Genomic DNA, 12432 nt, shown 5'->3' on the forward strand with positions numbered 1-12432 from the left:
TTCCTGCTGTCGGGACTGGGTCACCACATCACGCTGACCGGTCTCCAGACGAGGCGTCGCACCCCCCACGATCACGCAGCGGCTCCCTCTTTTCCACCTGGCCTTCATGCGTTCCTCTTCCAATCTAGGGCCTCTCTCCTCCCAGTGCTCAGCTTGCTTCCTTTTAATACGACCTTTAAACAGCTGAAAGGACACCTCTGGACACACCCATGCCTCAACATGTGATCACTATCAGCTAATTTGTCCCATTGCCAGCCAATCCACAGTGGATTAAAACAATGTAAAATAACACACTGAAACAATGTGATACAAACAGAATAAAATCATGCAAATAAAAACAACACTCACAAATAAACACTAAAATCAGAAAAAAAAACAATATAAACGATGAATACAAATTTCTACTGTGTGAAACAGTTTCACTCTTTGAATATTTTTCATTTCTTACAATCAGAATTCTCCAATAGATTTTTAGAAGAAATTTATTTTCTTTCATGCATCACCAACTGACCCTTTTATGTTAACGTCTCAATCTCCAGCCTAACCTCATTGAATTTTGCTTAGCAAAGTACTTTTCAACTCTAATAATTAGTAAGATTATATTTCTTATCATCTGTTGGTCGTCTGACCTGATAAACTTCAATGAGCATTATAACACAGGAATGATTGTCTCTAAAAATGGGCTCCTGCACGCTTGCAGACATTTTTCCATCACAACTTATGGATGATGAAGGATTTGATTAAAGCTGTGAAACATTACTGATAAACTTCATGTGATGTTGCATTAAAGCCAATTTTCTATTAAAATCAGGGTCTTTTCTAACTGACCTCTGACCTTTGAGCAGTAGTGTGTACTGTATGCTTGTATGTAACTGTATCTGACCTGGATTTTATCACCAGTTTCAAATAAGAATCTTCTTTAAAGTCTGTCTTTCAATACAAATGAAGTTAAACTTTATCAAGGCTGATGGTAAACTGTCCCTAACAAGTCCACTTTATTGCGTGCTCATTGACTTTCTCCTATCAGAGCTGTTTAACAAGTCCACTTTATACATGCTTATTAATCTATCACGCTTATCAGTGGCTCATGGTTGCTTAAAGCCTATGTCTGAACTTGACCACAGAGCCAGAGCATCGTTCAATCTTGGCAACAGCTCCAGGATGACAAACTCCACTTTCTCTGCATCAAGACAGCTCATAACTTTTTAACAGTCTCTCCTGATAGCCTCATATCATCTGCTCTAATCAATAACCATACACTATCATTACAATGTAGACTACAGCTCAAAAGTCTGAGGTGACTTAGAAATGTCTTGTTTTCAGAATAGACTCAAATTTGGTTTCAGATTGAATCACAGCAATTTATCAAAAATAATCATATAAATGCTTAATATTAACACTGATCACAAATCATGAATGATTTTTAATAGAATATCTACAGAGGTGTTCAGAGACCCATTTTCAGCAATAATCCCTCCTGTGTTCAGTGGTACATTGTCTTATCTAATGCAAGCTTAACACATTAAAGCCAAACTTATCACTCAAAACAGCTTTTTAAGAGATTTTAGCACAAACTGAAACTATTGTGGTGATTAAAGAAACAATAAATGTGTCTGGATCATCCCAGTGTTTGTTTTTAACCTCATGAAACCAAGTTTCCATTTTCCTCTAAAGGGGCTGCAACACCCAGCTGCACAAAACCTTCACTTTTTTTTAACAGTTTCACTGTTTTAATATTTTTCATTTCTTACAGTCAGAATTCTCCAATAGATTTTTAGAAGAAATTCTTTTTTTTCATGCATCACCAACTGACCCTTTTATGTTAACGTCTCAATCTCCAGCCTAACCTCATTGAATTTTGCTTAGCAAAGTACTTTTCAACTCTAATAATTAGTAAGATTATATTTCTTATCATCTGTTGGTCGTCTGACCTGATAAACTTCAATGAGCATTATAACACAGGAATGATTGTCTCTAAAAATGGGCTCCTGCACGCTTGCAGACATTTTTCCATCACAACTTATGGATGATGAAGGATTTGATTAAAGCTGTGAAACATTACTGATAAACTTCATGTGATGTTGCATTAAAGCCAATTTTCTATTAAAATCAGGGTCTTTTCTAACTGACCTCTGACCTTTGAGCAGTAGTGTGTACTGTATGCTTGTATGTAACTGTATCTGACCTGGATTTTATCACCATTTTCAAATAAGAATCTTCTTTAAAGTCTGTCTTTCAATACAAATGAAGTTAAACTTTATCAAGGCTGATGGTAAACTGTCCCTAACAAGTCCACTTTATTGCGTGCTCATTGACTTTCTCCTATCAGAGCTGTTTAACAAGTCCACTTTATACATGCTTATTAATCTATCACGCTTATCAGTGGCTCATGGTTGCTTAAAGCCTATGTCTGAACTTGACCACAGAGCCAGAGCATCGTTCAATCTTGGCAACAGCTCCAGGATGACAAACTCCACTTTCTCTGCATCAAGACAGCTCATAACTTTTTAACAGTCTCTCCTGATAGCCTCATATCATCTGCTCTAATCAATAACCATACACTATCATTACAATGTAGACCAAAGCTCAAAAGTCTGAGGTGAATTAGAAATGTCTTGTTTTCAGAATAGACTCAAATTTGGTTTCAGATTGAATCACAGCAATTTATCAAAATAATCATATAAATGCTTAATATTAACACTGATCACAAATCATGAATGATTTTTAATAGAATATCTACAGAGGTGTTCAGAGACCCATTTTCAGCAATAATCCCTCCTGTGTTCAGTGGTACATTGTCTTATCTAATGCAAGCTTAACACATTAAAGCCAAACTTATCACTCAAAACAGCTTTTTAAGAGATTTTAGCACAAACTGAAACTATTGTGGTGATTAAAGAAACAATAAATGTGTCTGGATCATCCCAGTGTTTGTTTTTAACCTCATGAAACCAAGTTTCCATTTTCCTCTAAAGGGGCTGCAACACCCAGCTGCACAAAACCTTCACTTTTTTTAACAGTTTAAGTATTTGAATATTTTTCATTTCTTACAATCAGAATTCTCCAATAGATTTTTAGAAGAAATTTATTTTCTTTCATGCATCACCAACTGACCCTTTTATGTTAACGTCTCAATCTCCAGCCTAACCTCATTGAATTTTGCTTAGCAAAGTACTTTTCAACTCTAATAATTAGTAAGATTATATTTCTTATCATCTGTTGGTCGTCTGACCTGATAAACTTCAATGAGCATTATAACACAGGAATGATTGTCTCTAAAAATGGGCTCCTGCACGCTTGCAGACATTTTTCCTTCACAATTTATGGATGATGAAGGATTTGATTAAAGCTGTGAAACATTACTGATAAACTTCATGTGATGTTGCATTAAAGCCAATTTTCTATTAAAATCAGGGTCTTTTCTAACTGACCTCTGACCTTTGAGCAGTAGTGTGTACTGTATGCTTGTATGTAACTGTATCTGACCTGGATTTTATCACCAGTTTCAAATAAGAATCTTCTTTAAAGTCTGTCTTTCAATACAAATGAAGTTAAACTTTATCAAGGCTGATGGTAAACTGTCCCTAACAAGTCCACTTTATTGCGTGCTCATTGACTTTCTCCTATCAGAGCTGTTTAACAAGTCCACTTTATACATGCTTATTAATCTATCACGCTTATCAGTGGCTCATGGTTGCTTAAAGCCTATGTCTGAACTTGACCACAGAGCCAGAGCATCGTTCAATCTTGGCAACAGCTCCAGGATGACAAACTCCACTTTCTCTGCATCAAGACAGCTCATAACTTTTTAACAGTCTCTCCTGATAGTCTCATATCATCTGCTCTAATCAATAACCATACACTATCATTACAATGTAGACTACAGCTCAAAAGTCTGAGGTGAATTAGAAATGTCTTGTTTTCAGAATAGACTCAAATTTGGTTTCAGATTGAATCACAGCAATTTATCAAAATAATCATATAAATGCTTAATATTAACACTGATCACAAGTCAAGAATGATTTTTAATAGAATATCTACAGAGGTGTTCAGAGACCCATTTTCAGCAATAATCCCTCCTGTGTTCAGTGGTACATTGTCTTATCTAATGCAAGCTTAACACATTAAAGCCAAACTTATCACTCAAACAGCTTTTTAAGAGATTTTAGCACAAACTGAAACTATTGTGGTGATTAAAGAAACAATAAATGTCTCTGGATCATCCCAGTGTTTGTTTTTACCCTCATGAAACCAAGTTTCCATTTTCCTCTAAAGGGGCTGCAACACCCAGCTGCACAAAACCTTCACTTTTTTTAACAGTTTCACTCTTTGAATATTTTTCATTTCTTACAATCAGAATTCTCCAATAGATTTTTAGAAGAAATTTATTTTCTTTCATGCATCACCAACTGACCCTTTTATGTTAACGTCTCAATCTCCAGCCTAACCTCATTGAATTTTGCTTAGCAAAGTACTTTTCAACTCTAATAATTAGTAAGATTATATTTCTTATCATCTGTTGGTCGTCTGACCTGATAAACTTCAATGAGCATTATAACACAGGAATGATTGTCTCTAAAAATGGGCTCCTGCACGCTTGCAGACATTTTTCCATCACAACTTATGGATGATGAAGGATTTGATTAAAGCTGTGAAACATTACTGCTAAACTTCATGTGATGTTACATTAAAGCCAATTTTCTATTAAAATCCGGGTCTTTTCTAACTGACCTCTGACCTTTGAGCAGTAGTGTATACTGTATGCTTGTATGTAACTGTATCTGACCTGGATTTTATCACCAGTTTCAAATAAGAATCTTCTTTAAAGTTTGTCTTTCAATACAAATGAAGTTAAACTTTATCAAGGCTGATGGTAAACTGTCCCTAACAAGTCCACTTTATTGCGTGCTCATTGACTTTCTCCTATCAGAGCTGTTTAACAAGTCCACTTTATACATGCTTATTAATCTATCACGCTTATCAGTGGCTCATGGTTGCTTAAAGCCTATGTCTGAACTTGACCACAGAGCCAGAGCATCGTTCAATCTTGGCAACAGCTCCAGGATGACAAACTCCACTTTCTCTGCATCAAGACAGCTCATAACTTTTTAACAGTCTCTCCTGATAGCCTCATATCATCTGCTCTAATCAATAACCATACACTATCATTACAATGTAGACCAAAGCTCAAAAGTCTGAGGTGAATTAGAAATGTCTTGTTTTCAGAATAGATTCAAATTTGGTTTCAGATTGAATCACAGAAATTTATCAAAATAATCATATAAATGCTTAATATTAACACTGATCACAAATCATGAATGATTTTTAATAGAATATCTACAGAGGTGTTCAGAGACCCATTTTCAGCAATAATCCCTCCTGTGTTCAGTGGTACATTGTCTTATCTAATGCAAGCTTAACACATTAAAGCCAAACTTATCACTCAAAACAGCTTTTTAAGAGATTTTAGCACAAACTGAAACTATTGTGGTGATTAAAGAAACAATAAATGTGTCTGGATCATCCCAGTGTTTGTTTTTAACCTCATGAAACCAAGTTTCCATTTTCCTCTAAAGGGGCTGCAACACCCAGCTGCACAAAACCTTCACTTTTTTTAACAGTTTAAGTATTTGAATATTTTTCATTTCTTACAATCAGAATTCTCCAATAGATTTTTAGAAGAAATTTATTTTCTTTCATGCATCACCAACTGACCCTTTTATGTTAACGTCTCAATCTCCAGCCTAACCTCATTGAATTTTGCTTAGCAAAGTACTTTTCAACTCGAATAATTAGTAAGATTATATTTCTTATCATCTGTTGGTCGTCTGACCTGATAAACTTCAATGAGCATTATAACACAGGAATGATTGTCTCTAAAAATGGGCTCCTGCACGCTTGCAGACATTTTTCCATCACAACTTATGGATGATGAAGGATTTGATTAAAGCTGTGAAACATTACTGATAAACTTCATGTGATGTTGCATTAAAGCCAATTTTCTATTAAAATCAGGGTCTTTTCTAACTGACCTCTGACCTTTGAGCAGTAGTGTGTACTGTATGCTTGTATGTAACTGTATCTGACCTGGATTTTATCACCAGTTTCAAATAAGAATCTTCTTTAAAGTCTGTCTTTCAATACAAATGAAGTTAAACTTTATCAAGGCTGATGGTAAACTGTCCCTAACAAGTCCACTTTATTGCGTGCTCATTGACTTTCTCCTATCAGAGCTGTTTAACAAGTCCACTTTATACATGCTTATTAATCTATCACGCTTATCAGTGGCTCATGGTTGCTTAAAGCCTATGTCTGAACTTGACCACAGAGCCAGAGCATCGTTCAATCTTGGCAACAGCTCCAGGATGACAAACTCCACTTTCTCTGCATCAAGACAGCTCATAACTTTTTAACAGTCTCTCCTGATAGCCTCATATCATCTGCTCTAATCAATAACCATACACTATCATTACAATGTAGACTACAGCTCAAAAGTCTGAGGTGAATTAGAAATGTCTTGTTTTCAGAATAGACTCAAATTTGGTTTCAGATTGAATCACAGCAATTTATCAAAATAATCATATAAATGCTTAATATTAACACTGATCACAAGTCAAGAATGATTTTTAATAGAATATCTACAGAGGTGTTCAGAGACCCATTTTCAGCAATAATCCCTCCTGTGTTCAGTGGTACATTGTCTTATCTAATGCAAGCTTAACACATTAAAGCCAAACTTATCACTCAAAACAGCTTTTTAAGAGATTTTAGCACAAACTGAAACTATTGTGGTGATTAAAGAAACAATAAATGTCTCTGGATCATCCCAGTGTTTGTTTTTAACCTCATGAAACCAAGTTTCCATTTTCCTCTAAAGGGGCTGCAACACGAAGCTGCACAAAACCTTCACTTTTTTTTAACAGTTTCACTCTTTGAATATTTTTCATTTCTTACAATCAGAATTCTCCAATAGATTTTTAGAAGAAATTTATTTTCTTTCATGCATCACCAACTGACCCTTTTATGTTAACGTCTCAATCTCCAGCCTAACCTCATTGAATTTTGCTTAGCAAAGTACTTTTCAACTCTAATAATTAGTAAGATTATATTTCTTATCATCTGTTGGTCGTCTGACCTGATAAACTTCAATGAGCATTATAACACAGGAATGATTGTCTCTATAAATGGGCTCCTGCACGCTTGCAGACATTTTTCCATCACAACTTATGGATGATGAAGGATTTGATTAAAGCTGTGAAACATTACTGATAAACTTCATGTGATGTTACATTAAAGCCAATTTTCTATTAAAATCAGGGTCTTTTCTAACTGACCTCTGACCTTTGAGCAGTAGTGTGTACTGTATGCTTGTATGTAACTGTATCTGACCTGGATTTTATCACCAGTTTCAAATAAGAATCTTCTTTAAAGTCTGTCTTTCAATACAAATGAAGTTAAACTTTATCAAGGCTGATGGTAAACTGTCCCTAACAAGTCCACTTTATTGCGTGCTCATTGACTTTCTCCTATCAGAGCTGTTTAACAAGTCCACTTTATACATGCTTATTAATCTATCACGCTTATCAGTGGCTCATGGTTGCTTAAAGCCTATGTCTGAACTTGACCACAGAGCCAGAGCATCGTTCAATCTTGGCAACAGCTCCAGGATGACAAACTCCACTTTCTCTGCATCAAGACAGCTCATAACTTTTTAACAGTCTCTCCTGATAGCCTCATATCATCTGCTCTAATCAATAACCATACACTATCATTACAATGTAGACTACAGCTCAAAAGTCTGAGGTGAATTAGAAATGTCTTGTTTTCAGAATAGACTCAAATTTGGTTTCAGATTGAATCACAGCAGTTTATCAAAATAATCATATAAATGCTTAATATTAACACTGATCACAAATCATGAATGATTTTTAATAGAATATCTACAGAGGTGTTCAGAGACCCATTTTCAGCATTAATCCCTCCTGTGTTCAGTGGTACATTGTCTTATCTAATGCAAGCTTAACACATTAAAGCCAAACTTATCACTCAAACAGCTTTTTAAGAGATTTTAGCACAAACTGAAACTATTGTGGTGATTAAAGAAACAATAAATGTGTCTGGATCATCCCAGTGTTTGTTTTTAACCTCATGAAACCAAGTTTCCATTTTCCTCTAAAGGGGCTGCAACACCCAGCTGCACAAAACCTTCACTTTTTTTTAACAGTTTCACTGTTTTAATATTTTTCATTTCTTACAATCAGAATTCTCCAATAGATTTTTAGAAGAAATTTATTTTTTTTCATGCATCACCAACTGACCCTTTTATGTTAACGTCTCAATCTCCAGCCTAACCTCATTGAATTTTGCTTAGCAAAGTACTTTTCAACTCTAATAATTAGTAAGATTATATTTCTTATCATCTGTTGGTCGTCTGACCTGATAAACTTCAATGAGCATTATAACACAGGAATGATTGTCTCTAAAAATGGGCTCCTGCACGCTTGCAGACATTTTTCCATCACAACTTATGGATGATGAAGGATTTGATTAAAGCTGTGAAACATTACTGATAAACTTCATGTGATGTTGCATTAAAGCCAATTTTCTATTAAAATCAGGGTCTTTTCTAACTGACCTCTGACCTTTGAGCAGTAGTGTGTACTGTATGCTTGTATGTAACTGTATCTGACCTGGATTTTATCACCAGTTTCAAATAAGAATCTTCTTTAAAGTCTGTCTTTCAATACAAATGAAGTTAAACTTTATCAAGGCTGATGGTAAACTGTCCCTAACAAGTCCACTTTATTGCGTGCTCATTGACTTTCTCCTATCAGAGCTGTTTAACAAGTCCACTTTATACATGCTTATTAATCTATCACGCTTATCAGTGGCTCATGGTTGCTTAAAGCCTATGTCTGAACTTGACCACAGAGCCAGAGCATCGTTCAATCTTGGCAACAGCTCCAGGATGACAAACTCCACTTTCTCTGCATCAAGACAGCTCATAACTTTTTAACAGTCTCTCCTGATAGCCTCATATCATCTGCTCTAATCAATAACCATACACTATCATTACAATGTAGACTACAGCTCCAAAGTCTGAGGTGAATTAGAAATGTCTTGTTTTCAGAATAGACTCAAATTTGGTTTCAGATTGAATCACAGCAATTTATCAAAATAATCATATAAATGCTTAATATTAACACTGATCACAAATCATGAATGATTTTTAATAGAATATCTACAGAGGTGTTCAGAGACCCATTTTCAGCAATAATCCCTCCTGTGTTCAGTGGTACATTGTCTTATCTAATGCAAGCTTAACACATTAAAGCCAAACTTATCACTCAAAACAGCTTTTTAAGAGATTTTAGCACAAACTGAAACTATTGTGGTGATTAAAGAAACAATAAATGTGTCTGGATCATCCCAGTGTTTGTTTTTAACCTCATGAAACCAAGTTTCCATTTTCCTCTAAAGGGGCTGCAACACCCAGCTGCACAAAACCTTCACTTTTTTTAACAGTTTAAGTATTTGAATATTTTTCATTTCTTACAATCAGAATTCTCCAATAGATTTTTAGAAGAAATTTATTTTCTTTCATGCATCACCAACTGACCCTTTTATGTTAACGTCTCAATCTCCAGCCTAACCTCATTGAATTTTGCTTAGCAAAGTACTTTTCAACTCGAATAATTAGTAAGATTATATTTCTTATCATCTGTTGGTCGTCTGACCTGATAAACTTCAATGAGCATTATAACACAGGAATGATTGTCTCTAAAAATGGGCTCCTGCACGCTTGCAGACATTTTTCCTTCACAATTTATGGATGATGAAGGATTTGATTAAAGCTGTGAAACATTACTGATAAACTTCATGTGATGTTGCATTAAAGCCAATTTTCTATTAAAATCAGGGTCTTTTCTAACTGACCTCTGACCTTTGAGCAGTAGTGTGTACTGTATGCTTGTATGTAACTGTATCTGACCTGGATTTTATCACCAGTTTCAAATAAGAATCTTCTTTAAAGTCTGTCTTTCAATACAAATGAAGTTAAACTTTATCAAGGCTGATGGTAAACTGTCCCTAACAAGTCCACTTTATTGCGTGCTCATTGACTTTCTCCTATCAGAGCTGTTTAACAAGTCCACTTTATACATGCTTATTAATCTATCACGCTTATCAGTGGCTCATGGTTGCTTAAAGCCTATGTCTGAACTTGACCACAGAGCCAGAGCATCGTTCAATCTTGGCAACAGCTCCAGGATGACAAACTCCACTTTCTCTGCATCAAGACAGCTCATAACTTTTTAACAGTCTCTTCTGATAGTCTCATATCATCTGCTCTAATCAATAACCATACACTATCATTACAATGTAGACTACAGCTCAAAAGTCAGAGGTGAATTAGAAATGTCTTGTTTTCAGAATAGACTCAAATTTGGTTTCAGATTGAATCACAGCAATTTATCAAAATAATCATATAAATGCTTAATATTAACACTGATCACAAATCATGAATGATTTTTAATAGAATATCTACAGAGGTGTTCAGAGACCCATTTTCAGCAATAATCCCTCCTGTGTTCAGTGGTACGTTGTCTTATCTAATGCAAGCTTAACACATTAAAGCCAAACTTATCACTCAAAACAGCTTTTTAAGAGATTTTAGCACAAACTGAAACTATTGTGGTGATTAAAGAAACAATAAATGTGTCTGGATCATCCCAGTGTTTGTTTTTACCCTCATGAAACCAAGTTTCCATTTTCCTCTAAAGGGGCTGCAACACCCAGCTGCACAAAACCTTCACTTTTTTTAACAGTTTAAGTATTTGAATATTTTTCATTTCTTACAATCAGAATTCTCCAATAGATTTTTAGAAGAAATTCTTTTTTTTCATGCATCACCAACTGACCCTTTTATGTTAACGTCTCAATCTCCAGCCTAACCTCATTGAATTTTTCTTAGCAAAGTACTTTTCAACTCGAATAATTAGTAAGATTATATTTCTTATCATCTGTTGGTCGTCTGACCTGATAAACTTCAATGAGCATTATAACACAGGAATGATTGTCTCTAAAAATGGGCTCCTGCACGCTTGCAGACATTTTTCCTTCACAATTTATGGATGATGAAGGATTTGATTAAAGCTGTGAAACATTACTGATAAACTTCATGTGATGTTGCATTAAAGCCAATTTTCTATTAAAATCAGGGTCTTTTCTAACTGACCTCTGACCTTTGAGCAGTAGTGTGTACTGTATGCTTGTATGTAACTGTATCTGACCTGGATGTTATCACCAGTTTCAAATAAGAATCTTCTTTAAAGTCTGTCTTTCAATACAAATGAAGTTAAACTTTATCAAGGCTGATGGTAAACTGTCCCTAACAAGTCCACTTTATTGCGTGCTCATTGACTTTCTCCTATCAGAGCTGTTTAACAAGTCCACTTTATACATGCTTATTAATCTATCACGCTTATCAGTGGCTCATGGTTGCTTAAAGCCTATGTCTGAACTTGACCACAGAGCCAGAGCATCGTTCAATCTTGGCAACAGCTCCAGGATGACAAACTCCACTTTCTCTGCATCAAGACAGCTCATAACCTTTTAACAGTGTCTCTCTGTCCTCATACTTCTATATATTCTTCTGTAATAGATAACTATACGCTATCATTGTAATCAATCTACAGCACAGCTCAAAAGTTTGAAGTCAATTTTCACCTGGTTTATAACCATGTGATCGGTCCACACATCAGTGTCTAAAAAAACGCTCATTTTTATCTGTGTCTATCATCAAAATTTGAGTTGATTGCAAACTCTCCCTAACAAGTTCACTTTATTGCGTGCTCATCAATCTCCTCTACAGCTCAGCTAACTGAAGTCAGTTAGAAACGTCTTTTTATCTTAAAAAAAACAAGATTCTTTTTTATATTTTGTAAATTGGTTTTGAATCCAAATAAATATAATTGCTTAAAACTTGCATTGATCACCAATTATGATTAATGTTTGATAAAACATTAGCTGGTGTATGGATGCAACAATAATGGTGGTGTGTGGATTACAACAATAATAGCGAGTGTGCAGATTATATTACCTATCCTCAGTTTATCACATTAAATCTCATCTTACTAGTGACCCAGCAGTTTTTCCAAATACAGCTGCACTAACCAACATCATTTTTTCAAGTAATATAAAAATCATTTTTATTTATTACCTTTTTAAACATCCCATTTTTTCTTTCTAATGTCATTAAATCAAGTTTGCCCATTTTTATAAAACATTTGGACCTCCACATCTTTTTAGCGTTAAGTTATTTCCTCAGTGTCACACATGGATTAGTTTTCGTCTCTTTCAATAAGAAAGTCAAATCTTCAGACCTTAAAGCAATCTTTGTTTCTTTCAATCATCTTAATATTTTTAATCTCC

The sequence above is a fragment of the Perissodus microlepis genome, chromosome 20, assembly GCF_051167445.1.
Source record: "Perissodus microlepis isolate ML-2025 ecotype Zambia chromosome 20, ASM5116744v1, whole genome shotgun sequence".
Taxonomy (NCBI): Eukaryota; Metazoa; Chordata; class Actinopteri; order Cichliformes; family Cichlidae; genus Perissodus; species Perissodus microlepis.